Source organism: Cyprinus carpio, chromosome A20, assembly GCF_018340385.1.
Source record: "Cyprinus carpio isolate SPL01 chromosome A20, ASM1834038v1, whole genome shotgun sequence".
In the NCBI taxonomy this organism is placed as follows: Eukaryota; Metazoa; Chordata; class Actinopteri; order Cypriniformes; family Cyprinidae; genus Cyprinus; species Cyprinus carpio.
Genome location: NC_056591.1, coordinates 1,783,431 through 1,807,736, shown reverse-complemented (window position 1 = coordinate 1,807,736; position 24,306 = coordinate 1,783,431). Strand labels below are relative to the sequence as shown.

The 24,306-nt window shown below is 40.4% G+C and overlaps 10 non-coding genes across 10 annotated transcripts; all 10 read left to right on the top strand.

The window, feature by feature from the left end:
* The first annotated feature begins 1,149 nt into the window (after positions 1-1,149).
* Positions 1,150-1,360, top strand: LOC122149099. The gene has a single exon (XR_006162847.1). It is a non-coding gene; the product is annotated as a small nucleolar RNA U3 (small nucleolar RNA).
* A 2,285-nt stretch (positions 1,361-3,645) lies between these two features.
* LOC122149108 lies at positions 3,646-3,856 on the top strand. Its single transcript, XR_006162856.1, has one exon. It is a non-coding gene; the product is annotated as a small nucleolar RNA U3 (small nucleolar RNA).
* A 2,299-nt stretch (positions 3,857-6,155) lies between these two features.
* On the top strand, positions 6,156-6,366 carry LOC122149098. The gene has a single exon (XR_006162846.1). It is a non-coding gene; the product is annotated as a small nucleolar RNA U3 (small nucleolar RNA).
* Positions 6,367-8,656: 2,290 nt separating this feature from the next.
* Positions 8,657-8,867, top strand: LOC122149109. The gene has a single exon (XR_006162857.1). It is a non-coding gene; the product is annotated as a small nucleolar RNA U3 (small nucleolar RNA).
* A 2,286-nt stretch (positions 8,868-11,153) lies between these two features.
* Positions 11,154-11,364, top strand: LOC122149105. The gene has a single exon (XR_006162853.1). It is a non-coding gene; the product is annotated as a small nucleolar RNA U3 (small nucleolar RNA).
* A 2,287-nt stretch (positions 11,365-13,651) lies between these two features.
* Positions 13,652-13,862, top strand: LOC122149107. The gene has a single exon (XR_006162855.1). It is a non-coding gene; the product is annotated as a small nucleolar RNA U3 (small nucleolar RNA).
* A 2,295-nt stretch (positions 13,863-16,157) lies between these two features.
* Positions 16,158-16,368, top strand: LOC122149110. Its single transcript, XR_006162858.1, has one exon. It is a non-coding gene; the product is annotated as a small nucleolar RNA U3 (small nucleolar RNA).
* Positions 16,369-18,637: 2,269 nt separating this feature from the next.
* Positions 18,638-18,848, top strand: LOC122149103. Its single transcript, XR_006162851.1, has one exon. It is a non-coding gene; the product is annotated as a small nucleolar RNA U3 (small nucleolar RNA).
* Positions 18,849-21,132: 2,284 nt separating this feature from the next.
* On the top strand, positions 21,133-21,343 carry LOC122149100. Its single transcript, XR_006162848.1, has one exon. It is a non-coding gene; the product is annotated as a small nucleolar RNA U3 (small nucleolar RNA).
* Positions 21,344-23,639: 2,296 nt separating this feature from the next.
* LOC122149106 lies at positions 23,640-23,850 on the top strand. Its single transcript, XR_006162854.1, has one exon. It is a non-coding gene; the product is annotated as a small nucleolar RNA U3 (small nucleolar RNA).
* The last annotated feature ends 456 nt before the right edge of the window (positions 23,851-24,306 follow it).

The window sequence follows — 24,306 nt, the reverse complement described above, 5'->3', positions numbered from 1 at the left end:
GCCTGGTTTCTCCTAAGCTTTTTTTCTCCATTCTGTCACCGATGGAGTTTTGGTTTCCTGCCGCTGCCGCATCTGACTTGCTTAGTTGGGGACACTTAATTTCCAGAACTGAACTGAGCTGGACGATGACATCACAGAATTCAATGATGAACTGCCTTTAACTAAAAAAAAAATTAAAGGAATGTTTACTATTGTCCTTTTGCTTTGACACTATTTTCCTATTTTGATACTAAGAAGCTGCTTTGACAACATCTGTATTGTTAAAAGCGCTCAAAAAAAAAGTTGACTTGACTTGACTGAACCAATTGCCTCGTAATAGGGTTTGCTGTTTCGCAGAGCTCGAAAGTGCCACACTCTGTTGATGTTTGCTGGTCAGAGCGGTTTAAATGCAACTAAAAATCAGCTCAAACTTGTCTAAAAACACCTTTTGCAAGCCAGTGGCAAATGGTTTGTTGGAAGTGTAATCTATTGAATGCAATATAAAAATCGTACAATACCATTAAATATTAAGTGTCTGTATAATATAGATTTTTAACCTATACAGAGCTTGGTTCATGAGGCCAATAAGAGACTATTAACTACAACTCCTTTTTATAACTCAAATGTGTCATTTAAAATGCGGACAAAATTAGTCAATTTATCCGAGATCGGGCAAAGCCCATATGGACACTGGTTCATGTGTTTATAGAGATCACGCCCTAGTGGTGGATAATTGAAATTTCCAGACAATGCGGAACAGTTATAATGCAACAAAGCCTTGATTACTGAAATGGCGTGACCTTGGCCGGTTGATACGTACTCCAATTGACTGAAGCAGCCTTTCAAAAGCGCTCATCAAATAGATTTTAGACTTGCAGAGAATTGTTAATTGGTAAGTGACTTTTCATCTAAAAGATTTCCTAAATTTAGATTTGACAGGTAGGCTACAAAGCATCAACGGAGGGTGGGGGGTATAGTCATGTTGGTATTTCAAATTGCAGGTTAACGTTAGACTTCGAGGGGTTTGGGAAACGATTCGTGCTTTTAGCTCTGAAGTGTGTGCAAAAAAAGCGTCACACGAACGTTAAGCCCATAGAAATCAACTAGGCAAACCATCTGAGAGGAGGGGCGCTTCAGAATGGAATTCCGTTTGAGTTGCATTATAAAGTTAAGACTATATTTTCAGGGATCATTTCTATAGTTCTTTATTTGGAAATGTGTTTCGAAAGTGTTTGTCTCCCAACCCATGATGATGAGCTATAATACTCCTTTCTGAGAGCGAATTGAGGACAGAACTGTGGCTTTGTTCACAAGCTCTGTCATTGATGAGCGTTCATATTGTTTTTGGCAATGTTGAAGAAAGGAGTATGATCTGAGTGGTGTTGACGTGATATGCTTGAGTCGTTTTTGAGAGTGGTGTTTTTTCTACAAAGCGTGTGTGTAAAAAGACAGATTCTTTTGAAGCAGTTCTGCAGAATGTTCTGCTTAAAACATCAAATGTGAAAAACAGTGTAAGCATGGTGTTGTTCTATAATTTGGGGTCAGCTCATCGCACATTACGTAAGTGGTGACGGGAGAAAGAACTCTCTTCAAAACTTTGAATAGACTGACTATGCTCTCAATGTCAAATGCAGAAATGTTAATTCATACGTTCATGACCTCAAGGGTAGATTATTTTTATGCTTTATTGGGTGTTTTTTCTGCATGCATAATAAACAAAGTCCAGCTGTTCCAAAATGCAGCAGCAAGAGTTCTTACTAGAACCAGGAAGTATGACCATGTTAGCCCGCTTCTGTCAACACAGCACTGGCTCCCTATTAAACATTGTATAGATTTTAAAATCCTACTAATTACTTTAAAAGCATTGAATGGTTTAGCACCTCATTACTTGAGCAAGCTCTTATCGTAATATAGTCCTCCACGTCCGTTGTGCTCTCAAAACTCTGGCAATTTGATAATACCTAGAATATCGATCGAAATCAACTGCGGGCGGTAGATCCTTTTCCTATTTAGCGCCAAAACTCTGGAGTAATCTACCTTACACTGTCTGGGAGGCAGACACACTCTGTCAGTATAAATCTAGATTAAAGACCCATCTCTTTAACCTGGCTTACACATAAAACACACACATTTCTGTCACTCAAATCCGTTAAAGAATAGTTAGGATGCATTTATTAGGTCAACCAGAACTGGGAACACTTCCAATAACACACAATGTTCTTGTTACATCGTAAGAAGAATGGCATCTATGCTAAAATGAGTCTTGTTTATTTCTTATTCCGAGGTTACCGTAGCCACCAGATCCAGTCCGTATCCAGCCCAGATGGTGGATCAGCACCTAGAGACGACGTCTACAGCCCTGAATTTCAGCAGGGACCAGGAAAACTAGATGAGCCCCAGAGACAGATCCCCAGTGAAGACCTTGTCTCCTAGAATACCATAGGGACAAGACCACGGAACCAGATGAGCCCTCTCCATGGATCAAACCTGGCCGGAGGAGAACTGGCCCCCCGACTGAGCCTGGTTTCTCCTAAGCTTTTTTTCTCCATTCTGTCACCCATGGAGTTTTGGTTTCCTGCCGCTGCCGCATCTGACTTGCTTAGTTGGGGACACTTAATTTCCAGAACTGAACTGAGCTGGACGATGACATCACAGAATTCAATGATGAACTGCCTTTAACTAAAAAATTTAAAGGAATGTTTACTATTGTCCTTTTGCTTTGACACTATTTTCCTATTTTGATACTGAAAAGCTACTTTGACAACATCTGTATTTTTAAAAGCGCTCAAAAAAAAACTTGACTTGACTTGACTGAACCAATTGCCTGGTAATAGGGTTTGCTGTTTCGCAGAGCTCGAAAGTGCCACACTCTGTTGATGTTTGCTGGTCAGAGCAGTTTAAATGCAACTAAAAATCAGCTCAAACTTGTCTAAAAACACCTTTTGCAAGCCAGTGGCAAATGGTTTGTTGGAAGTGTAATCTATTGAATGCAATTAACAAAACGTACAATACCATTAAATATTAAGTGTCCGTATAATATAGATTTTTAACCTATACAGAGCTTGGTTCATGAGGCCAATAAGAGACTATTAACTACAACTCCTTTTTATAGCTCAAATGTGTCATTGAAATGCGGACAAAATTAGTAAATTTATCCGAGATCAGGCAAAGCCCATATGGACACTGGTTCATGTGTTTAAAGAGATCACGCCCTAGTGGTGGATAATTGAAATTTCCAGACAATGCGGAACAGTTATAATGCAACAAAGCCTTGATTACTGAAATGGCGTGACCTTGGCCGGTTGATACTTACTCCAATTGACTGAAGCAGCATTTCAAAAGCGCTCATCAAATAGATTTTAGACTTGCAGAGAATTGTTAATTGGTAAGTGACTTTTCATCTAAAAGATTTCCTACATTTAGATTTGACAGGTAGGCTACAAAGCATCAGCGGAGGGGGGGGGGGGGTATAGTCATGTTGGTATTTCAAATTGCAGGTTAACGTTAGACTTCGAGGGGTTTGGTGAAACGATTCGTGCTTTTAGCTCTGAAGTGTGTGCAAAAAAGCGTCACACGAACGTTAAGCCCATAGAAATCAACTAGGCAAACCATCTGAGAGTAGGGGCGCTTCAGAATGGAATTCCGTTTGAGTTGCATTGTAAGGTTAAGACTATATTTTCAGGGATCATTTCTATAGTTCTTTACTTGGAAATGTGTTTCGAAAGTGTTTGTCTCCCAACCCATGACGATGAGCTATGATACTCCATTCTGAGAGTGAATTGAGGACGGAACTCTGGCTTTGTTCACAAGCTCTGTTGTTGATGAGCGTTCATATTGTTTTTGGCAATGTTGAAGAAAGGAGTATGATCTGAGTGGTGTTGACATGATATGCTTGGGTCGTTTTTGAGGGTGGTGTTTTTTTTACAAAGTGTGTGTTTAAAACGTCAGATTCTTTTGAAGCAGTTCTGCAGAATGTTCTGCTTAAAACATCAAATGTGAAAAACAGTGCAAGCATGGTGTTGTTCTATAATTTGGGGTCAGCTCATCGCACATTACGTAAGTGGTGACGGGAGAAAGAACTCTCTTCAAAACTTTGAATAGACTGACTATGCTCTCAATGTCAAATGCAGAAATGTTAATTCATACGTTCATGACCTCAAGGGTAGATTATTTTTATGCTTTATTGGGTGTTTTTTTTATGCATGCATAATAAACAAAGTCCAGCTGTTCCAAAATGCAGCAGCAAGAGCTCTTACTAGAACCAGGAAGTATGACCATGTTAGCCCGCTTCTGTCAACACAGCACTGGCTCCCTATTAAACATTGTATAGATTTTAAAATCCTACTAATTACTTTAAAAGCATTGAATGGTTTAGCACCTCAGTACTTGAGCAAGCTCTTATCGTATTATAGTCCTCCACGTCCGTTGCACTCTCAAAACTCTGGCAATTTGATAATACCTAGAATATCGAAATCAACTGCGGGCGGTAGATCCTTTTCCTATTTAGCGCCAAAACTCTGGAGTAATCTACCTTACACTGTCTGGGGGGCAGACACACTCTGTCAGTATAAATCTAGATTAAAGACCCATCTCTTTAACCTGGCTTACACATAAAACACACACATTTCTGTCACTCAAATCCGTTAAAGAATAGTTAGGCTGCATTTATTAGGTCAACCAGAACTGGGAACACTTCCAATAACACACAATGTTCTTGTTACATCGTAAGAAGAATGGCATCTATGCTAAAATGAGTCTTGTTTATTTCTTATTCCGAGGTTACCGTAGCCACCAGATCCAGTCCGTATCCAGCCCAGATGGTGGATCAGCACCTAGAGACAACCTCTAAAGCCCTGAATTTCAGCAGGGACCAGGACAACTAGATGAGCCCCAGAGACAGATCCCCAGTGAAGACCTTGTCTCCTAGACGACCATAGGGACAAGACCACGGAACCAGATGAGCCCTCTCCATGGATCAAACCTGGCCGGAGGAGAACTGGCCCCCCGACTGAGCCTGGTTTCTCCCAAGCTTTTTTTCTCCATTCTGTCACCGATGGAGTTTTGGTTTCCTGCCGCTGCCGCATCTGACTTGCTTAGTTGGGGACACTTAATTTCCAGAACTGAACTGAGCTGGACGATGACATCACAGAATTCAATGATGAACTTCCTTTAACTAAAAAACGTAAAGGAATGTTTACTATTGTCCTTTTGCTTTGACACTATTTTCCTATTTTGATACTAAGAAGCTGCTTTGACAACATCTGTATTGTTAAAAAGCGCTCAATAAAAAAAGTTGACTTGACTTGACTGAACCAATTGCCTGGTAATAGGGTTTGCTGTTTCGCAGAGCTCGAAAGTGCCACACTCTGTTGATGTTTGCTGGTCAGAGCGGTTTAAATGCAACTAAAAATCAGCTCAAACTTGTCTAAAAACACCTTTTGCAAACCAGTGGCAAATGGTTTGTTGGAAGTGTAATCTATTGAATGAAATCAACAAATCGTACAATACCATTAAATATTAAGTGTCTGTATAATATAGATTTTTAACCTATACAGAGCTTGGTTCATGAGGCCAATAAGAGACTATTAACTACAACTCCTTTTTATAGCTCAAATGTGTCATTGAAATGTGGACAAAATTAGTAAATTTATCCGAGATCGGGCAAAGCCCATATGGACACTGGTTCATATGTTTATAGAGATCACGCCCTAGTGGTGGATAATTAAAAATTTCCAGACAATGCGGAACAGTTATAATGCAACAAAGCCTTGATTACTGAAATGGCGTGACCTTGGCCGGTTGATACTTACTCCAATTGACTGAAGCAGCCTTTCAAAAGCGCTCATCAAATAGATTTTAGACTTTCAGAGAATTGTTAATTGGCAAGTGACTTTTCATCTAAAAGATTTCCTACGTTTAGATTTGACAGGTAGACTACAAAGCATCAGCGGAGGGTGGGGGGGTGGGGGGGGGGGGGGTATAGTCATGTTGGTATTTCAAATTGCAGGTTAACGTTAGACTTCGAGGGGTTTGGGAAACGATTCGTGCTTTTAGCTCTGAAGTGTGTGCAAAAAAAGCATCACACGAACGTTAAGCCCATAGAAATCAACAAGGCAAACCATCTTAGAGGAGGGGCGCTTCAGAATGGAATTCCGTTTGAGTTGCATTATAAAGTTAAGACTATATTTTCAGGGATCATTTCTATAGTTCTTTACTTGGAAATGTGTTTCGAAAGTGCTTGTCTCCCAACCCATGATGATGAGCTATAATACTCCTTTCTGAGAGTGAATTGTGGACAGAGCTCTGGCTTTGTTCACAAGCTCTGTTGTTGATGAGCGTTCATATTGTTTTTGGCAATGTTGAAGAAAGGAGTATGATCTGAGTGGTGTTGACGTGATATGCTTGGGTCGTTTTTGAGGGGGGTGTTTTTCCCTACAAAGCGTGTGTTTAAAAAGTCAGATTCTTTTGAAGCAGTTCTGCAGAATGTTCTGCTTAAAACATCAAATGTGATTGCAAACAGTGCAAGCATGGTGTTGTTCTATAATTTGGGGACAGCTCATCGCACATTACGTAAGTGGTGACGGGAGAAAGAACTCTCTTCAAAACTTTGAATAGACTGACTATGCTCTCAATGTCAAATGCAGAAATGTTAATTCATACGTTCATGACCTCAAGGGTAGATTATTGTTATGCTTTATTTGGGTGTTTTTTCTGCATGCATAATAAACAAAGTCCAGCTGTTCCAAAATGCAGCAGCAAGAGTTCTTACTAGAACCAGGAAGTATGACCATGTTAGCCCGCTTCTGTCAACACAGCACTGGCTCCCCTATTAAACATTGTATAGATTTTAAAATCCTACTAATTACTTTAAAAGCATTGAATGGTTTAGCACCTCAGTACTTGAGCAAGCTCTTATCGTAATATAGTCCTCCACGTCCGTTGTGCTCTCAAAACTCTGACAATTTGATAATACCTAGAATATCGAAATCAACTGCGGGCGGTAGATCCTTTTCCTATTTAGCGCCAAAACTCTGGAGTAATCTACCTTACACTGTCTGGGAGGCAGACACACTCTGTCAGTATAAATCTAGATTAAAGACCCATCTCTTTAACCTGGCTTACACATAAAACACACACATTTCTGTCATTCAAATCCGTTAAAGAATAGTTAGGCTGCATTTATTAGGTCAACCAGAACTGGGAACACTTCCAATAACACACAATGTTCTTGTTACATCGTAAGAAGAATGGCATCTATGCTAAAATGAGTCTTGTTTATTTCTTATTCCGAGGTTACCGAAGCCACCAGATCCAGTCCGTATCCAGCCCAGATGGTGGATCAGCACCTAGAGACGACGTCTACAGCCCTGAATTTCAGCAGGGACCAGGACAACTAGATGAGCCCCAGAGACAGATCCCCAGTGAAGACCTTGTCTCCTAGACGACCATAGGGAAAAGACCACGGAACCAGATGAGCCCTCTCCATGGATCAAACCTGGCCGGAGAAGAACTGGCCCCCCGACTGAGCCTGGTTTCTCCCAAGCTTTTTTTCTCCATTCTGTCACCGATGGAGTTTTGGTTTCCTGCCGCTGCCGCATCTGACTTGCTTAGTTGGGGACACTTAATTTCCAGAACTGAACTGAGCTGGACGATGACATCACAGAATTCAATGATGAACTGCCTTTAACTAAAAAAAAATGTAAAGGAATGTTTACTATTGTCCTTTTGCTTTGACACTATTTTCCTATTTTGATACTAAGAAGCTGCTTTGACAACATCTGTATTGTTAAAAGCGCTCAAAAAAAAAAAGTTGACTTGACTTGACTGAACCAATTGCCTGGTAATAGGGTTTGCTGTTTCGCAGAGCTCGAAAGTGCCACACTCTGTTGATGTTTGCTGGTCAGAGCGGTTTAAATGCAACTAAAAATCAGCTCAAACTTGTCTAAAAACACCTTTTGCAAGCCAGTGGCAAATGGTTTGTTTGGAAGTGTAATCTATTGAATGCATTTAACAAATCGTACAATACCATTAAATATTAAGTGTCTGTATAATATAGATTTTTAACCTATACAGAGCTTGGTTCATGAGGCCAATAAGAGACTATTAACTACAACTCCTTTTTATAGCTCAAATGTGTCATTGAAATGCGGACAAAATTAGTAAATTTATCCGAGATCGGGCAAAGCCCATATGGACACTGGTTCATGTGTTTAAAGAGATCACGCCCTAGTGGTGGATAATTGAAATTTCCAGACAATGCGGAACAGTTATAATGCAACAAAGCCTTGATTACTGAAATGGCGTGACCTTGGCCGGTTGATACGTACTCCAATTGACTGAAGCAGCATTTCAAAAGCGCTCATCAAATAGATTTTAGACTTGCAGAGAATTGTTAATTGGTAAGTGACTTTTCATCTAAAAGATTTCCTACGTTTAGATTTGACAGGTAGGCTACAAAGCATCAGCGGAGGGGGGGGGTATTGTCATGTTGGTATTTCAAATTGCAGGTTAACGTTAGACTTCGAGGGGTTTGGGAAACGATTCGTGCTTTTAGCTCTGAAGTGTGTGCAAAAAAAAGCGTCACACGAACGTTAAGCCCATAGAAATCAACTAGGCAAACCATCTGAGAGTAGGGGCGCTTCAGAATGGAATTCCGTTTGAGTTGCATTGTAAGGTTAAGACTATGTTTTCAGGGATCATTTCTATAGTTCTTTGCTTGGAAATGTATTTCGAAAGTGTTTGTCTCCCAACCCATGACGATGAGCTATGATACTCCATTCTGAGAGTGAATTGAGGACGGAACTCTGGCTTTGTTCACAAGCTCTGTCGTTGATGAGCGTTCATATTGTTTTTGGCAATGTTGAAGAAAGGAGTATGATCTGAGTGGTGTTGACGTGATATGCTTGGGTCGTTTTTGAGGGCGGTGTTTTTTCTACAAAGTGTGTGTTTAAAAAGTCAGATTCTTTTGAAGCAGTTCTGCAGAATGTTCTGCTTAAAACATCAAATGTGAAAAACAGTGCAAGCATGGTGTTGTTCTATAATTTGGGGTCAGCTCATCGCACATTACGTAAGTGGTGACGGGAGAAAGAACTCCTCTTCAAAACTTTGAATAGACTGACTATGCTCACAATGTCAAATGCAGAAATGTTAATTCATACGTTCATGACCTCAAGGGTAGATTATTGTTATGCTTTATTGGGTGTTTTTTCTGCATGCATAATAAACAAAGTCCAGCTGTTCCAAAATGCAGCAGCAAGAGTTCTTACTAGAACCAGAAAGTATGACCATGTTAGCCCGCTTCTGTCAACACAGCACTGGCTACCTATTAAACATTGTATAGATTTTAAAATCCTACTAATTACTTTAAAAGCATTGAATGGTTTAGCACCTCAGTACTTGAGCAAGCTCTTATCGTAATATAGTCCTCCACGTCCGTTGCGCTCTCAAAACTCTGGCAATTTGATAATACCTAGAATATCGAAATCAACTGCGGGCGGTAGATCCTTTTCCTATTTAGCGCCAAAACTCTGGAGTAATCTACCTTACACTGTCCGGGGGGCAGACACACTCTGTCAGTATAAATCTAGATTAAAGACCCATCTCTTTAACCTGGCTTACACATAAAACACACACATTTCTGTCATTCAAATCCATTAAAGAATAGTTAGGCTGCATTAATTAGGTCAACCAGAACTGGGAACACTTCCAATAACACACAATGTTCTTGTTACATCGTAAGAAGAATGGCATCTATGCTAAAATTAGTCTTGTTTATTTCTTATTCCGAGGTTACCGTAGCCACCAGATCCAGTCTGTATCCAGCCCAGATGGTGGATCAGCACCTAGAGACGACCTCTACAGCCCTGAATTTCAGCAGGGACCAGGACAACTAGATGAGCCCCAGAGACAGATCCCCAGTGAAGACCTTGTCTCCTAGACGACCATAGGGACAAGACCACGGAACCCGAGATGAGCCCTCTCCATGGATCAAACCTGGCCGGAGGAGAACTGGCCCCCCGACTGAGCCTGGTTTCTCCCAAGCTTTTTTTCTCCATTCTGTCACCGATGGAGTTTTGGTTTCCTGCCGCTGCCGCATCTGACTTGCTTAGTTGGGGACACTTAATTTCCAGAACTGAACTGAGCTGGACGATGACATCACAGAATTCAATGATGAACTGCCTTTAACTAAAAAATTTAAAGGAATGTTTACTATTGTCCTTTTGCTTTGACACTATTTTCCTATTTTGATACTGAAAAGCTGCTTTGACAAAATCTGTATTGTTAAAAGCGCTCAATAAAAAAAGTTGACTTGACTTGACTGAACCAATTGCCTGGTAATAGGGTTTGCTGTTTCGCAGAGCTCGAAAGTGCCACACTCTGTTGATGTTTGCTGGTCAGAGCAGTTTAAATGCAACTAAAAATCAGCTCAAACTTGTCTAAAAAACACCTTTTGCAAACCAGTGGCAAATGGTTTGTTGGAAGTGTAATCTATTGAATGCAATTAACAAAACGTACAATACCATTAAATATTAAGTGTCTGTATAATATAGATTTTTAACCTATACAGAGCTTGGTTCATGAGGCCAATAAGAGACTATTAACTACAACTCCTTTTTATAGCTCAAATGTGTCATTGAAATGCGGACAAAATTAGTCAATTTATCCGAGATCGGGCAAAGCCCATATGGACACTGGTTCATGTGTTTATAGAGATCACGCCCCCTAGGTGGATAATTGAAATTTCCAGACAATGCGGAACAGTTATAATGCAACAAAGCCTTGATTACTGAAATGGCGTGACCTTGGCCGGTTGATACGTACTCCAATTGACTGAAGCAGCATTTCAAAAGCGCTCATCAAATAGATTTTAGACTTGCAGAGAATTGTTAATTGGCAAGTGACTTTTCATCTAAAAGATTTCCTACGTTTAGATTTGACAGGTAGACTACAAAGCATCAACGGAGGGTGGGGGGGGTATAGTCATGTTGGTATTTCAAATTGCAGGTTAACGTTAGACTTCGAGGGGTTTGGGAAACGATTCGTGCTTTTAGCTCTGAAGTGTGTGCAAAAAAAAGCGTCACACGAACGTTAAGCCCATAGAAATCAACTAGGCAAACCATCTGAGAGGAGGGGCGCTTCAGAATGGAATTCCGTTTGAGTTGCATTATAAAGTTAAGACTATATTTTCAGGGATCATTTCTATAGTTCTTTACTTGGAAATGTGTTTCGAAAGTGTTTGTCTCCCAACCCATGATGATGAGCTATAATACTTCTTTCTGAGAGCGAATTGAGGACAGAACTGTGGCTTTGTTCACAAGCTCTGTCGTTGATGAGCGTTCATATTGTTTTTGGCAATGTTGAAGAAAGGAGTATGATGTGAGTGGTGTTGACGTGATATGCTTGGGTCGTTTTTGAGGGTGGTGTTTTTTCTACAAAGCGTGTGTTTAAAAAGTCAGATTCTTTTGAAGCAGTTCTGCAGAATGTTCTGCTTAAAACATCAAATGTGAAAAACAGTGTAAGCATGGTGTTGTTCTATAATTTGGGGTCAGCTCATCGCACATTACGTAAGTAGTGACGGGAGAAAGAACTCTCTTCAAAACTTTGAATAGACTGACTATGCTCTCAATGTCAAAAGCAGAAATGTTAATTCATACGTTCATGACCTCAAGGGTAGATTATTGTTATGCTTTATTGGGTGTTTTTTCTGCATGCATAATAAACAAAGTCCAGCTGTTCCAAAATGCAGCAGCAAGAGTTCTTACTAGAACCAGGAAGTATGACCATGTTAGCCCGCTTCTGTCAACACAGCACTGGCTCCCTATTAAACATTGTATAGATTTTAAAATCCTACTAATTACTTTAAAAGCATTGAATGGTTTAGCACCTCAGTACTTGAGCAAGCTCTTATCGTAATATAGTCCTCCACGTCCATTGCGCTCTCAAAACTCTGGCAATTTGATAATACCTAGAATATCGAAATCAACTGCGGGCGGTAGATCCTTTTCCTATTTAGCGCCAAAACTCTGGAGTAATCTACCTTACACTGTCTGGGAGGCAGACACACTCTGTCAGTATAAATCTAGATTAAAGACCCATCTCTTTAACCTGGCTTACACATAAAACACACACACATTTCTGTCATTCAAATCCGTTAAAGAATAGTTAGGCTGCATTAATTAGGTCAACCAGAACTGGGAACACTTCCAATAACACACAATGTTCTTGTTACATCGTAAGAAGAATGGCATCTATGCTAAAATGAGTCTTGTTTATTCTTATTCCGAGGTTACCGTAGCCACCAGATCCAGTCCGTATCCAGCCCAGATGGTGGATCAGCACCTAGAGACGACCTCTACAGCCCTGAATTTCAGCAGGGACCAGGACAACTAGATGAGCCCCAGAGACAGATCCCCAGTGAAGACCTTGTCTCCTAGACGACCATAGGAACAAGACCACGGAACCAGATGAGCCCTCTCCATGGATCAAACCTGGCCGGAGGAGAACTGGCCCCCCGACTGAGCCTGGTTTCTCCCAAGCTTTTTTTCTCCATTCTGTCACCGATGGAGTTTTGGTTTCCTGCCGCTGCCGCATCTGACTTGCTTAGTTGGGGACACTTAATTTCCAGAACTGAACTGAGCTGGACGATGACATCACAGAATTCAATGATGAACTGCCTTTAACTAAAAAATTTAAAGGAATGTTTACTATTGTCCTTTTGCTTTGACACTATTTTCCTATTTTCATACTGATAAGGTGCTTTGACAAAATCTGTATTGTTAAAAGCGCTCAATAAAAAAAGTTGACTTGACTTGACTGAACCAATTGCCTGGTAATAGGGTTTGCTGTTTCGCAGAGCTCGAAAGTGCCACACTCTGTTGATGTTTGCTGGTCAGAGCAGTTTAAATGCAACTAAAAATCAGCTCAAACTTGTCTAAAAACACCCTTTTGCAAGCCAGTGGCAAATGGTTTGTTGGAAGTGTAATCTATTGAATGCAATTAACAAATCGTACAATACCATTAAATATTAAGTGTCTGTATAATATAGATTTTTAACCTATACAGAGCTTGGTTCATGAGGCCAATAAGAGACTATTAACTACAACTCCTTTTTATAGCTCAAATGTGTCATTGAAATCCGGACAAAATTAGTAAATTTATCCGAGATCGGGCAAAGCCCATATGGACACTGGTTCATGTGTTTATAGAGATCACGCCCTAGTGGTGGATAATTAAAATTTCCAGACAATGCGGAACAGTTATAATGCAACAAAGCCTTGATTACTGAAATGGCGTGACCTTGGCCGGTTGAAACGTACTCCAATTGACTGAAGCAGCATTTCAAAAGCGCTCATCAAATATATTTTAGACTTGCAGAGAATTGTTAATTGGTAAGTGACTTTTCATCTAAAAGATTTCCTACGTTTAGATTTGACAGGTAGACTACAAAGCATCAACGGAGGGGGGGGGGGGGCGGTATAGTCATGTTGGTATTTCAAATTGCAGGTTAACGTTAGACTTCGAGGGGTTTGGGAAACGATTCGTGCTTTTAGCTCTGAAGTGTGTGCAAAAAAAGCGTCACACGAACGTTAAGCCCATAGAAATCAACTAGGCAAACCATCTTAGAGGAGGGGCGCTTCAGAATGGAATTCCGTTTGAGTTGCATTATAAAGTTAAGACTATATTTTCAGGGATCATTTCTATAGATCTTTACTTGGAAATGTGTTTATAAAGTGTTTCTCTCCCAACCCATGATGATGAGCTATAATACTCTTTTCTGAGAACGAATTGAGGACAGAACTGTGGCTTTGTTCACAAGCTCTGTCGTTGATGAGCGTTCATATTGTTTTTGGCAATGTTGAAGAAAGGAGTATGATCTGAGTGGTGTTGACGTGATATGCTTGGGTTGTTTTTGAAGGTGGTATTTTTTCTACAAAGCGTGTGTTTAAAAAGTCAGATTCTTTTGAAGCAGTTCTGCAGAATGTTCTGCTTAAAACATCAAATGTGAAAAACAGAGCAAGCATGGTGTTGTTCTATAACTTGGGGTCAGCTCATCGCACATTACGTAAGTGGTGACGGGAGAAAGAACTCTCTTCAAAACTTTGAATAGACTGACTATGCTCTCAATGTCAAATGCAGAAATGTTAATTCATACGTTCATGACCTCAAGGTTAGATTATTGTTATGCTTTATTGGGTGTTTTTTCTGCATGAGTAATAAACAAAGTCCAGCTGTTCCAAAATGCAGCAGCAAGAGTTCTTACCTGAACCAGGAAGTATGACCATGTTAGCCCGCTTCTGTCAACACAGCACTGGCTCCCTATTAAACATTGTATAGATTTTAAAATCCTACTAATTACTTTAAAAGCATTGAATGGTTTAGCACCTCAGTACTTGAGCAAGCTCTTATCGTATTATAGTCCTCCACGTCCGTTGCGCTCTCAAAACTCTGGCAATTTGATAATACCTAGAATATCGAAATCAACTGCGGGCGGTAGATCCTTTTCCTATTTAGCGCCAAAACTCTGGAGTAATCTACCTTATACTGTCTGGGAGGCAGACACACTCTGTCAGTATAAATCTAGATTAAAGACCCATCTCTTTAACCTGGCTTACACATAAAACACACACATTTCTGTCATTCAAATCCGTTAAAGAATAGTTAGGCTGCATTTATTAGGTCAACCAGAACTGGGAACACTTCCAATAACACACAATGTTCTTGTTACATCGTAAGAAGAATGGCATCTATGCTAAAATGAGTCTTGTTTATTTCTTATTCCGAGGTTACCGTAGCCACCAGATCCAGTCCGTATCCAGCCCAGATGGTGGATCAGCACCTAGAGACGACCTCTACAGCCCTGAATTTCAGCAGGGACCAGGACAACTAGATGAGCCCCAGAGACAGATCCCCAGTGAAGACCTTGTCTCCTAGACGACCATAGGGACAAGACCACGGAACCAGATGAGCCCTCTCCATGGATCAAACCTGGCCGGAGGAGAACTGGCCCCCCGACTGAGCCTGGTTTCTCCCAAGCTTTTTTTCTCCATTCTGTCACCGATGGAGTTTTGGTTTCCTGCCGCTGCCGCATCTGACTTGCTTAGTTGGGGACACTTAATTTCCAGAACTGAACTGAGCTGGACGATGACATCAGAGAATTCAATGATGAACTGCCTTTAACTAAAAAATTTAAAGGAATGTTTACTATTGTCCTTTTGCTTTGACACTATTTTCCTATCATTTTGATACTGATAAGCTGCTTTGACAAAATCTGTATTGTTAAAAGCGCTCAATAAAAAAAGTTGACTTGACTTGACTGAACCAATTGCCTGGTAATAGGGTTTGCTGTTTCGCAGAGCTCGAAAGTGCCACACTCTGTTGATGGTTTGCTGGTCAGAGCAGCCTAAATGCAACTAAAAATCAGCTCAAACTTGTCTAAAAACACCTTTTGCAAACCAGTGGCAAATGGTTTGTTGGAAGTGTAATCTATTGAATACAATAATCAAATCGTACAATACCATTAAATATTAAGTGTCTGTATAATATAGATTTTTAACCTATACAGAGCTTGGTTCATGAGGCCAATAAGAGACTATTAACTACAACTCATTTTTATAACTCAAATGTGTCATTGAAATGCGGACAAAATTAGTCAATTTATCCGAGATCGGGCAAAGCCCATATGGACACTGGTTCATGTGTTTAAAGAGATCACGCCCTAGTGGTGGATAATTGAAATTTCCAGACAATGCGGAACAGTTATAATGCAACAAAGCCTTGATTACTGAAATGGCGTGACCTTGGCCGGTTGATACTTACTCCAATTGACTGAAGCAGCATTTCAAAAGCGCTCATCAAATAGATTTTAGACTTGCAGAGAATTGTTAATTGGTAAGTGACTTTTCATCTAAAAGATTTCCTACGTTTAGATTTGACAGGTAGGCTACAAAGCATCAGCGGAGGGGGGGCGGGGGGGGTAGGGGTATAGTCATGTTGGTATTTCAAATTGCAGGTTAACGTTAGACTTCGAGGGGTTTGGGAAACGATTCATGCTTTTAGCTCTGAAGTGTGTGCAAAAAAAGCGTCACACGAACGTTAAGCCCATAGAAATCAACTAGGCAAACCATCTGAGAGGAGGGGCGCTTCAGAATGGAATTCCGTTTGAGTTGCATTATAAAGTTAAGACTATATTTTCAGGGATCATTTCTATAGTTCTTTACTTGGAAATGTGTTTCGAAAGTGTTTGTCTCCCAACAATTGACGATGAGCTATGATACTCCTTTCTGAGAGCGAATTGAGGACAGAACTGTGGCTTTGTTCACAAGCTCTGTCGTTGATGAGCGTTCATATTGTTTTTGGCAATGTTGAAGAAAGGAGTATGATCTGAGTGGTGTTGACGTGATATGCTTGGGTCATTTTTGAGGGTGGTGTTTTTTCTACAAAGCGTGTGTTTAAAAAGTCAGATTCTTTTGAACCAGTTCTGCAGAATGTTCTGCTAAAAACATCAAATGTGATGTTGTTCTATAATTTGGGGTCAGCTCATCGCACATTACGTAAGTGGTGACGGGAGAAAGAACTCTCTTCAAAACTTTGAATAGACTGACTATGCTCTCAATGTCAAATGCAGAAATGTTAATTCATACGTTCATGACCTCAAGGTTAGATTATTGTTATGCTTTATTGGGTGTTTTCTCTGCACGCGTAATAAACAAAGTCCAGCTGTTCCAAAATGCAGCAGCAAGAGTTCTTACTAGAACCAGGAAGTATGACCATGTTAGCCCGCTTCTGTCAACAAAGCACTGGCTCCCTATTAAACATTGTATAGATTTTAAAATCCTACTAATTACTTTAAAAGGATTGAATGGTTTAGCACCTCAGTACTTGAGCAAGCTCTTATCGTAATATAGTCCTCCACGTCCGTTTGCGCTCTCAAAACTCTGACAATTTGATAATACCTAGAATATCGAAATCAACTGCGGGCGGTAGATCCTTTTCCTATTTAGCGCCAAAACTCTGGAGTAATCTACCTTATACTGTCTGGGAGGCAGACACACTCTGTCAGTATAAATCTAGATTAAAAACCCATCTCTTTAACCTGGCTTACACATAAAACACACACATTTCTGTCATTCAAATCCGTTAAAGAATAGTTAGGCTGCATTAATTAGGTCAACCAGAACTGGGAACACTTCCAATAACACACAATGTTCTTGTTACATCGTAAGAAGAATGGCATCTATGCTAAAATTAGTCTTGTTTATTTCTTATTCCGAGGTTACCGTAGCCACCAGATCCAGTCCGTATCCAGCCCAGATGGTGGATCAGCACCTAGAGACGACCTCTACAGCCCTGAATTTCAGCAGGGACCAGGACAACTAGATGAGCCCCAGAGACAGATCCCCAGTGAAGACCTTGTCTCCTAGACGACCATAGGGACAAGACCACGGAACCAGATGAGCCCTCTCCATGGATCAAACCAGGCCGGAGGAGAACTGGCCCCCCGACTGAGCCTGGTTTCTCCCAAGCTTTTTTTCTCCATTCTGTCACCGATGGAGTTTTGGTTTCCTGCCGCTGCCGCACCTGACTTGCTTAGTTGGGGACACTTAATTTCCAGAACTGAACTGAGCTGGACGATGACATCACAGAATTCAATGATGAACTTCCTTTAACTAAAAAATTTAAAGGAATGTTTACTATTGTCCTTTTGCTTTGACACTATTTTCCTATTTTGATACTGATAAGCTGCTTTGACAAAATCTGTATTGTTAAAAGCGCTCAATAAAAAAAGTTGACTTGACTTGACTGAACCAATTGCCTGGTAATAGGGTTTGCTCTTTCGCAGAGCTCGAAAGTGCCACACTCTGTTGATGTTTGCTGGTCAGAGCGGTTTAAATGCAACTAAAAATCAGCTCAAACTTGTCTCAAAAACACCTTTTGCAAACCAGTGGCAAATGGTTTGTTGGAAGTGTAATCTATTGAATGCAATTAACAAATCGTACAATACCATTAAATATTAAGTGTCCGTATAATATAGATTTTTAACCTATACAGAGCTTGGTTCATGAGGCCAATAAGAGACTATTAACTACAACTCCTTTTTATAGCTCAAATGTGTCATTGAAATGCGGACAAAATTAGTAAATTTATCCGAGATCGGGCAAAGCCCATATGGACACTGGTTCATGTGTTTAAAGAGATCACGCCCTAGTGGTGGATAATTGAAATTCCCAGACAATGCGGAACAGTTATAATGCAACAAAGCCTTGATTACTGAAATGGCGTGACCTTGGCCGGTTGATACGTACTCCAATTGACTGAAGCAGCATTTCAAAAGCGCTCATCAAATATATTTTAGACTTTCAGAGAATTGTTAATTGGCAAGTGACTTTTCATCTAAAAGATTTCCTATGTTTAGATTTGACAGGTAGACTACAAAGCATCAACGGAGGGGGGGGGGGGGGGGTAGTCATGTTGGTATTTCAAATTGCAGGTTAACGTTAGACTTCGAGGGGTTTGGGAAACGATTCGTGCTTTTAGCTCTGAAGTGTGTGCAAAAAAAAAGCGTCACACGAACGTTAAGCCCATAGAAATCAACTAGGCAAACCATCTGAGAGGAGGGGCGCTTCAGAATGGAATTCCGTTTGAGTTGCATTATAAAGTTAAGACTATATTTTCAGGGATCATTTCTATAGTTCTTTACTTGGAAATGTGTTTCGAAAGTGTTTGTCTCCCAACCCATAATGATGAGCTATAATACTCTTTTCTGAGAGCGAATTGAGGACAGAACTGTGGCTTTGTTCACAAGCTCTGTCGTTGATGAGCGTTCATATTGTTTTTGGCAATGTTGAAGAAAGGAGTATGATCTGAGTGGTGCTGACGTGATATGCTTGGGTCGTTTTTGAGGGGGGGTTTTTTTCCTACAAAGCGTGTGTTTAAAAAGTCAGATTCTTTTGAAGCAGTTCTGCAGAATGTTCTGCTTGAAACATCAAATGTGAAAAACAGTGCCAAAATGGTGTTCTATAATTTGGGGTCAGCTCATTGCACATTACGTAAGTGGTGACGGGAGATGAACTCTCTTCAAAACTTTGAATAGACTGACTATGCTCTCAATGTCAAATGCAGAAATGTTAATTCATACGTTCATGACCTCAAGGGTAGATTATTGTTATGCTTTATTGGGTGTTTTTTCTGCATGCATAATAAACAAAGTCCAGCTGTTCCAAAATGCAGCAGCAAGAGTTCTGTACTAGAACCAGGAAGTATGACCATGTTAGCCCGCTTCTGTCAACACAGCACTGGCTCCCTATTAAACATTGTATAGATTTTAAAATCCTACTAATTACTTTAAAAGCATTGAATGGTTTAGCACCTCAGTACTTGAGCAAGCTCTTATCGTAATATAGTCCTCCACGTCCGTTGCGCTCTCAAAACTCTGGCAATTTGATAATACCTAGAATATCGAAATCAACTGCGGGCGGTAGATCCTTTTCCTATTTAGCGCCAAAACTCTGGAGTAATCTACCTTACACTGTCTGGGAGGCAGACACACTCTTTCAGTATAAATCCTAGATTAAAGACCCATCTCTTTAACCTGGCTTACACATAAAACACACACATTTCTGTCATTCAAATCCGTTAAAGAATAGTTAGGCTGCATTAATTAGGTCAACCAGAACTGGGAACACTTCCAATAACACACAATGTTCTTGTTACATCGTAAGAAGAATGGCATCTATGCTAAAATTAGTCTTGTTTATTTCTTATTCCGAGGTTACCGTAGCCACCAGATCCAGTCCGTATCCAGCCCAGATGGTGGATCAGCACCTAGAGACGACGTCTACAGCCCTGAATTTCAGCAGGGACCAGGACAACTAGATGAGCCCCAGAGACAGATCCCCAGTGAAGACCTTGTCTCCTAGACGACCATAGGGAAAAGACCACGGAACCAGATGAGCCCTCTCCATGGATCAAACCTGGCCGGAGGAGAACTGGCCCCCCCCCGACTGAGCCTGGTTTCTCCCAAGCTTTTTTTCTCCATTCTGTCACCGATGGAGTTTTGGTTTCCTGCCGCTGCCGCATCTGACTTGCTTAGTTGGGGACACTTAATTTCCAGAACTGAACTGAGCTGGACGATGACATCACAGAATTCAATGATGAACTGCCTTTAACTAAAAAATTTAAAGGAATGTTTACTATTGTCCTTTTGCTTTGACACTATTTTCCTATTTTGATACTAAGAAGCTGCTTTGACAACATCTGTATTGTTAAAAGCGCTCAAAAAAAAAAGTTGACTTGACTTGACTGAACCAATTGCCTGGTAATAGGGTTTGCTGTTTCGCAGAGCTCGAAAGTGCCACACTCTGTTGATGTTTGCTGGTCAGAGCGGATTGAATGCAACTAAAAATCAGCTCAAACTTGTCTAAAAACACCTTTTGCAAACCAGCGGCAAATGGTTTGTTGGAAGTGTAATCTATTGAATGCAATTAACAAATCGTACAATACCATTAAATATTAAGTGTCTGTATAATATAGATTTTTTAACCTATACAGAGCTTGGTTCATGAGGCCAAAAAGAGACTATTAACTACAACTCCTTTTTATAGCTCAAATGTGTCATTGAAATGCGGACAAAATTAGTCAATTTATCCGAGATCGGGCAAAGCCCATATGGACACTGGTTCATGTGTTTAAAGAGATCACGCCCTAGTGGTGGATAATTGAAATTTCCAGACAATGCGTAACAGTTATAATGCAACAAAGCCTTGATTACTGAAATGGCGTGACCTTGGCCGGTTGATACGTACTCCAATTGACTGAAGCAGCATTTCAAAAGCGCTCATCAAATAGATTTTAGACTTGCAGAGAATTGTTAATTGGCAAGTGACTTTTCATCTAAAATATTTCCTATGTTTAGATTTGACAGGTAGACTACAAAGCATCAACGGAGGGGGGGGGGGCTATAGTCATGTTGGTATTTCAAATTGCAGGTTAACGTTAGACTTCGAGGGGTTTGGGAAACGATTCGTGCTTTTAGCTCAGAAGTGTGTGCAAAAAAAGCGTCACACGAACGTTAAGCCCATAGAAATCAACTAGGCAAACCATCTGAGAGTAGGGGCGCTTCAGAATGGAATTCCGTTTGAGTTGCATTGTAAGGTTAAGACTATATTTTCAGGGATCATTTCTATAGTTCTTTACTTGGAAATGTGTTTCGAAAGTGTTTGTCTCCCAACCCATGATGATGAACTATAATACTCCTTTCTGAGAGCGAATTGAGGACAGAACTGTGGCTTTGTTCACAAGCTCTGTCGTTGATGAGCGTTCATATTGTTTTTGGCAATGTTGAAGAAAGGAGTATGATCTGAGTGGTGTTGACGTGATATGCTTGGGTCGTTTTCGAGGGGGGTGTTTTTCCTACAAAGCGTGTGTTTAAAAAGTCAGATTCTTTTGAAGCAGTTCTGCAGAATGTTCTGCTTAAAACATCAAATGTGAAAAACAGAGCAAGCATGGTGTTGTTCTATAACTTGGGGTCAGCTCATCGCACATTACGTAAGTGGTGACGGGAGAAAGAACTCTCTTCAAAACTTTGAATAGACTGACTAGGCTCTCAATGTCAAATGCAGAAATGTTAATTCATGCGTTCATGACCTCAAGGTTAGATTATTGTTATGCTTTATTGGGTGTTTTTTCTGCATGCATAATAAACAAAGTCCAGCTGTTCCAAAATGCAGCAGCAAGAGTTCTTACTAGAACCAGAACCAGGAAGTATGACCATGTTAGCCCGCTTCTGTCAACACAGCACTGGCTCCCTATTAAACATTGTATAGATTTTAAAATCCTACTAATTACTTTAAAAGCATTGAATGGTTTAGCACCTCATTACTTGAGCAAGCTCTTATCGTAATATAGTCCTCCACGTCCGTTGCGCTCTCAAAACTCTGGCAATTTGATAATACCTAGAATATCGAAATCAACTGCGGGCGGTAGATCCTTTTCCTATTTAGCGCCAAAACTCTGGAGTAATCTACCTTACACTGTCTGGGGGGCAGACACACTCTGTCAGTATAAATCTAGATTAAAAACCCATCTCTTTAACCTGGCTTACACATAAAACACACACATTTCTGTCACTCAAATCCATTAAAGAATAGTTAGGCTGCATTTATTAGGTCAACCCAGAACTGGGAACACTTCCAATAACACACAATGTTCTTGTTACATCGTAAGAAGAATGGCATCTATGCTAAAATTAGTCTGTTTCTTTCTTATTCCGAGGTTACCGTAGCCACCAGATCCAGTCCGTATCCAGCCCAGATGGTGGATCAGCACCTAGAGACGACCTCTACAGCCCTGAATTTCAGCAGGGACCAGGAAAACTAGATGAGCCCCAGAGACAGATCCCCAGTGAAGACCTTGTCTCCTAGAAGACCATAGGGACAAGACCACGGAACCAGATGAGCCCTCTCCATGGATCAAACCTGGCCGGAGGAGAACTGGCCCCCCGACTGAGCCTGGTTTCTCCCAAGCTTTTTTCTCCATTCTGTCACCGATGGAGTTTTGGTTTCCTGCCGCTGCCGCATCTGACTTGCTTAGTTGGGGACACTTAATTTCCAGAACTGAACTGAGCTGGACGATGACATCACAGAATTCAGTGATGAACTTCCTTTAACTAAAAAATGTAAAGGAATGTTTACTATTGTCCTTTTGCTATGACACTATTTTCCTATTTTGATACTAAGAAGCTACTTTGACAACATCTGTATTTTTAAAAGCGCTCAATAAAAAAAGTTGACTTGACTTGACTGAACCAATTGCCTGGTAATAGGGTTTGCTCTTTCGCAGAGCTCGAAAGTGCCACACTCTGTTGATGTTTGCTGGTCAGAGCGGTTTAAATGCAACTAAAAATCAGCTCAAACTTGTCTAAAAACACCTTTTGCAAACCAGTGGCAAATGGTTTGTTGGAAGTGTAATCTATTGAATGCAATTAACAAATCGTACAATACCATTAAATATTAAGTGTCTGTATAATATAGATTTTTAACCTATACAGAGCTTGGTTCATGAGGCCAATAAGAGACTATTAACTACAACTCCTTTTTATAGCTCAAATGTGTCATTGAAATGCGGACAAAATTAGTCAATTTATCCGAGATCGGGCAAAGCCCATATGGACACTGGTTCATGTGTTTATAGAGATCACGCCCTAGTGGTGGATAATTGAAATTTCCAGACAATGCGGAACAGTTATAATGCAACAAAGCCTTGATTACTGAAATGGCGTGACCTTGGCCGGTTGATACGTACTCCAATTGACTGAAGCAGCATTTCAAAAGCGCTCATCAAATATATTTTAGACTTGCAGAGAATTTTTAATTGATAAGTGACTTTTCATCTAAAAGATTTCCTACATTTAGATTTGACAGGTAGGCTACAAAGCATCAGCGGAGGGGGGGGGGGGGGGGGGGGGTATAGTCATGTTGGTATTTCAAATTGCAGGTTAACGTTAGACTTCGAGGGGTTTGGGAAACGATTCATGCTTTTAGCTCAGAAGTGTGTGCAAAAAAAGCGTCACACGAAACGTTAAGCCCATAGAAATCAACTAGGCAAACCATCTTAGAGGAGGGGCGCTTCAGAATGGAATTCCGTTTGAGTTGCATTATAAAGTTAAGACTATATTTTCAGGGATCATTTCTATAGTTCTTTATTTGGAAATGTGTTTCGAAAGTGTTTATCTCCCAACCCATGATGATGAGCTATAATACTCCTTTCTGAGAGCGAATTGAGGACAGAACTGTGGCTTTGTTCACAAGCTCTGTCGTTGATGAGCGTGCATATTGTTTTTGGCAATGTTGAAGAAAGGAATATGATCTGAGTGGTGTTGTCGTGATATGCTTGGGTCGTTTTTTGAGGGTGGTGTTTTTTCTACAAAGTGTGTGTTTAAAAAGTCAGATTCTTTTGAAGCAGTTCTGCAGAATGTTCTGCTTAAAACATCAAATGTGAAAAACAGTGCAAGCGTGGTGTTGTTCTATAACTTGGGGTCAGCTCATCGCACATTACGTAAGTGGTGACGGGAGAAAGAACTCTCTTCAAAAACTTTGAATAGACTGACTATGCTCTCAATGTCAAATGCAGAAATGTTAATTCATGCGTTCATGACCTCAAGGTTAGATTATTGTTATGCTTTATTGGGTGTTTTTTTCTGCATGAGTAATAAACAAAGTCCAGCTGTTCCAAAATGCAGCAGCAAGAGTTCTTACTAGAACCAGGAAGTATGACCATGTTAGCCCGCTTCTGTCAACACAGCACTGGCTCCCTATTAAACATTGTATAGAC